The sequence below is a fragment of the Hemitrygon akajei genome, chromosome 1, assembly GCF_048418815.1.
Source record: "Hemitrygon akajei chromosome 1, sHemAka1.3, whole genome shotgun sequence".
Classification (NCBI taxonomy): domain Eukaryota; kingdom Metazoa; phylum Chordata; class Chondrichthyes; order Myliobatiformes; family Dasyatidae; genus Hemitrygon; species Hemitrygon akajei.
The window spans coordinates 193,940,004-193,946,003 of record NC_133124.1 but is presented as its reverse complement, the minus strand read 5'-3'; positions in this window follow the sequence as shown (position 1 = coordinate 193,946,003).

The following is a 6,000-nucleotide window of genomic DNA, read 5'->3' as shown; positions in this document are numbered from 1 at the left end:
ATGAATGAGTGGCTGAGGAATTGGTGCACGGGGGCAGGTATTAAATTCTTGGATCATTGGATCCTGTTTTAGTGAAGTAGTGACCTATATAAGGAAGACGGTTTGTAACTTAGCTAGAGTGGAACCAGTGTCCTGGCCTAAGGGTTTTCTAATGCTACTCAGGAGAGTTAGATGTAATTCTGCACGGGGCATGGATCTGGAAGGAACAGACAGAAAGGTAGATGCGCCAGGGAAAATATGCATTGGTAAAATCAATCTAATGTGTATAATGGGGCGGACGGTTCTGTAATTTAATGCTATAGTACTGTGGGTAAAGGTTAGGAACTTAGATTATGGATCAGTACGATATTGCGTCCATTGCAGGGTCTTGTTTTAGAGAAAGGAAAAAAATAAAGGTGTTTAATGTTCCAGGTTCTCTAAGGTTTTGAAAGGACGGAGAAGAAATTAAAAGGGGAAGAGGCAGGTGCATTAATTATCAGGAAAACATCACAACTGCAATCAGGGGATACATAATGGAGGGTTCAGACACAGCGTCGATTTGGCTAGAGCTCAAGAATAGGTAGGGTGAAATCACACTGATAAGAATATATCGCAGAACGCCAAGAGCTACAGGGACATTCAGGAACACATAGAATGCCAACAGAAAGTATTCGCACACTTTGAAAGTATTTATGTTTTGATATTTTACAACATTGATTCACAGTGGATTTAGTTTGGCTTTTTTTTTTAACTGATCAAGAACAAAAGTCTCTTTTGTGTCAAAGTGGAAACAGATCTCTACAAAGCGATCTAAAATAATTACAAATAGAAAACACCAAATAGTAGATAGAATAGTATTCACTTCTGTCAAATCAGTACTTAGTAGAAAGCACTTTTGACAACAATTATAGCCTTCAATCTGTGTGGATAGGGCTGTATCATCTTCGCATTTCTGAGGACTGCATTTTCTCCTTTCTTCTTTACAAAGCTGCTCAACCTGTCAGATTGTATGGAGACCGTGAGTGAACAGCCCTTTTCAAGTCCGGAAGCAAATTTGAAATTGGATTGAGGTGTGGATTTTGGCTTGGTCACTGCAGTACTTTACATTTGCTATTTTTAAACCATTTTTGTGCAGGTATGGCTGTACGCTTAGGGTCATGATCTTGCTAGAAAACAAATCCTCTCCAGGGTCACAGTCCTTTTGCAGACTGTATCAGGTATGGCTCCATGATTTCCCAGTACTTTGCTGCATTTATTTACTGCTTATCTTCACAAATCTTCCGTGGGTGCTGCAGTGAAGCATTCCCTCAGCATGATGCCGTCAAACCCATGCTCCATGGTAGGAATGGTGTGGTTTTGAATATGTGCGGTATTTGGTTTATACCAAACGTACCTTGTGATCTGATAGTAAAATGCTCACTTTTGTTTTCATCAGACCATGGCATCTTCTGGCCGCTGAGTTAAAACCTCTGGCAAACCACAAGATATTTTTTTCCAACAGTGAATTTCTCTTTGACATTCTCCTCATAAAATCTCCCCAGTGGTGAAGAAAACGGGCAACAGATGTATGCGCGGCCACTGAAGCTTGTAACCCATCCTGAATTGCCAAGGGACATTCAATTACTCGGATATGTATCCATCTCCTGCTTGAGCTTTTCAATAATCGTTTCACTGAGTTCCTTGGAATGTACTTTTGTGTCCATGGCGTAACTTTTGCGAGGATACTGAATCACTAGCAGCTGGGCTTTCCAGATACAGGTGCATTTTGACAACAATCAATTGAAACACATTAAGAACACACGTGTATCAAAAACAGATCTCCATTTAACTAATTATTTGACTTCTTTAAAAAAAAAGAAAAAAATTACTGCATCAGAGATGTTTCAGCGTATCAGTTTGAAGATTGGAGTATGGGATTGTGAATACTTATGCAATCAATTATTTTGTGTATTATATTTGTATTTAATGTAGATTCAGTTTGTGGGGAACTATTTCGCATATATGACGCATATTTTGGCATATAAGACGCTGATACTAGCATGGACAGGGCATTGGCTAATTGGCAGGATTAAAAAGTAGTAGAATAAACAGCACTTTTTCCGGTTGGCTGCCAGTGATTACAGGCGTTCCACAGGGGTCTATATGGGACGACTGTTTTTTTTTATATTACACGTCAATTGCAAGAATGAGTTGACAGTTCTGCTTCCAACATTTCGTACGATATGAAGACGGGTGGAAGAGGAGGTAGAGTTGATGATACAGAGCCGCTACAGAAGGTTTTAAACAGACCAGGAAAATTACAAAATAAGTGGCTGATGGAATAGAATGTCAGATCAAGTATGGTCATACACTTTGATCGAGGGGAAGAAAACTGCAAAGAATACTTGCTCAATGGAGAGAAAACAAAAAAAAAATCTGTGGTGCACGGTAAATTCTGAGCCCTCGTACAGGATTCCCAAAAGGTCAGTTTACAGGGTGAGACGGTTATGATAAAGACAACTGCAATGTTGTATCGTTCATTTACCTGGGGCTAGAATATAAAAACAGGGACCTAATATTCGGGCTTCAGAAGGCGCTGGTGACGTCTCACTGTGAAAATATCTTTGAATATTCTTGGCACACTTTCCGAGAAAGGACGTACTTGCATTGGAGGGGTTTCAAAGGTAATTTACAAAATTCATTCTAGGATTTAAAGACTCATCTTTTGGGCAGTGTTTGATGGCCTGTGCTCATTGCAATTCAGAAGAATGAGGTGTGGGGGGGTGGAATTTCATTGAAATTTATCTAATGCTTTAAGGACCTGGCACATTCAACGTATAGAGGATGTTCCATGTGTTGCGGGATTCGATGACCAGGGAACGCAACCACAAAAAAAGGACATTCATTTATTTAGTATATTTGTGAAGAGGAATTTCCTTAGCCGGAGAGTGGTGAGTCCGTGTCATTACTTGTCACAAGCGGTTGTAGAGGCGAAGTCATTGGGTACATTTAAGGTTATGGAGCCTTTATTAGTCAGAGAATAAAGGGAAATTGAGTGAAGGCAGGAAATTGGGGTTGATGATGAAACAGATCTTATATTATGAAATGGCGGAGAGACTCGATGTATCAAATTGTCTAATTTTGCCATATATTATGGAATTCTGACCTTGTACTGAAAGAACCAGAAAGTAGGCGAGTATTGTTTTCTGCACAAGTAGCTAATACTCTGGTCAGCACTTTATTGCCTGAAGCTACTTTGAATAATAAAAAAAAAGATCTGTGTAAAGGAAAATAACGGCTTTGGGAAATAGAGCATCGATTTTGGATAAATTGTAACTTTAATCAATCAACAGCTAAAAGACGAAAAAAGTCTATTCTAATATTCAATGATCTGTAAGTCTTCCTGCAGATGAAAAATTATAGAGTACTTATTTCAACTGCATCAGCTAATTTCTGCTCCGCTAACACGAGGGAAACTGACATTTATATTCTTCAATTTTCAATTTATTCATGATTTCAACAAATCTCGACGTCATTATCAAGACACACATGTATTACGGATCCCCGAATGTCCTCGAAAAGTGTAAACCGTAAAAAAATCGCATAAACAATTAATGTATAAGGCCTAAGACCACAGACATTCAGCAACGTGATAAATCTGAGATGACATCTGTAATCCGCTGACAAGAATTCTCCCCTAAAATTTATGACCGAATAATGTGAATGTATAGGGCAAGAAAGGAATGTTATTACAGGCTGGAGTTCCACTTGTAGGTTTATTAAATAAATGCAGTACTGCAGCGGCAATAGTGAATTAAATCACTTGTTTCTTGATCCCCATTCCTTGATTATCCCTCTAAATTCATCACAAATCAACAACGGCTCTACGTCATGATGGAACTAGACTGTATACTGAGAATGGGAACAATTAATATACTTCACGATTTATGTACATAACAGCTCCACTTAAATTTCATCCAAACAAATCCTCAACCTTGGAGATATTAGCGTGGAATTAGAAAGTAACCTCTCAATCGAATGTCCTTGGATGAAGTATACTGACGTTTGTTGAATTGGCAATACCATTTTGCATCACTAAGACGAACATGCATAATGCAATCAATTTCTCACCAGAGGCTTCCTCCATCTGAATCTCTATTTTGGATCATAAAATGAAATAATTTCCCATTTGATACTGCATTGGCTGATTAAACTCTGATGAATACTGCAAGATGACACATTATCTGAGGATAATCTAAAATACAAAAAAAAGGTTTGAATGAAATGAATCCCACAGTGACACTTTGATCGACACTTTGTTACCAATAATATGGGAATATTTGCAAATATGAATGTTGTTTATGGCTATGTGTAAGGGTTTTATATTGTCAAGAATGTGGCGCTGCAATTCAAAAAGAAGCGATAATCTCAGATGCCATTCCCTTGAAAGTGGAAATCCAAAGAGATGTCAGCATCCTGCACGATGCTCTCGTCAAAATGGGCTTGAAGATGGCTTACATCTCGAAATTTCATTGAAATCATCCATGGTTATACATGACTATAAATTTTGCTTTTACAATTTGGAAAATATGAACTCCACAAACTGTTTGCAGATGAAGAAATGTTGTGTAGTTTTTTTTTACTTCTTACCAGACATAGAAATGGGAAAATTCAGTAACAAACAGGTTTAGAATATTTTGTAGTAGTGTTTTTTTTTGGATCACTCATGTTAGATGTTATTGCCAGCAGTTAAAAACAATGACATGAGAGAAACAACCGGAACAACAAAATAAGGGAAAATTTGGCACTTCTCCCCATGCAATAGCATATCAATTACCTGAGAAAGTTATTTTTTTTTTATTTTCTCCTGTTCTATCGTTCTATATTCCAAATATAAGGGATTTCCTGGATTCATAATAACTCTTAGCTCATCGGGTTGAGCTGATTAGTTATTTCTTTCCCTCTCCCCTTCCTCTCACCCCCCCCCCCCCCACGCCCACAATGCCAGGTGTTCTCAGACTTTTTAATTTCACTTATTTTTCCATTAATCTGGTGATGGCAACTTTATTGTTCACTTCCAATCCATTGTGCCAGATGGCAATTTGCCAGAACATTTTCAAATCATAAGAAGGTCTATGAATAATAGTATGTATATCTTGTTCATATTAGAATTCCCGTGGAAACAGCGTGGTGTTCATTCAATGTCCCTGATTTGGCTTGCATTTCAGACAAAATGTGAACACATTAATGAGATGATATATTTATTTAATTTGCTTGAAACTTCGATGAACAATGCAAATTGATACACTGACTGCCAACAACCATAACAAAATAAAGCGCGATAAAGCCATAAATCCATTCATCTGAACACCTAGGAAATCTTTAATAACTGATAGGCAGACTGGAAATGCAAATGGCTTTTAATAATAATCGATAAAAATGTCCATGATCTTTATTTCCGAGGGATATCCAGATTTATTTTTCCATTTCCTCATACTTATTTACATTCAATTAAACACAAATATTTTCTATCAAGTGATAGGACAAGAGTCAAAACAAATATACTCAAAAATAAGTCAATATTTCTATATTTCTTAATTTTTCAATAGGAGACAACAAGATGAAGATCTGCATGCTCATCTTCCTTGACAGATGAAAGGATAGCGACTCGATATGAGTCAGAATATTTCCATTCCCTTCATGACTGGCATTAGAATATGGGATCGTGCAGTTTATGCTAATCTACCTGAGAATGAAAACAAAGTTGACATATTATGCCGGCTGAGAGTGGACTGGAAATAAAATACATTTGAAATACTACTTGGCCTTTTTTACTTAATTGACGAAATTGTAAGGTATTGCCTATTCTGTTTGAAAGGATTAGTCTTCTTAGACGAAATAGACGTGACATTCAAAACCAAAAACACCAAACTCAATATGCGAGAGAGAAATTCGCATGTTGGGGACAAACTATTGAAGATCAACGGCAGTGATTTAATCAGCAGCACGGATTTAATGCATCTGATCTGTATAGGAGGAAGA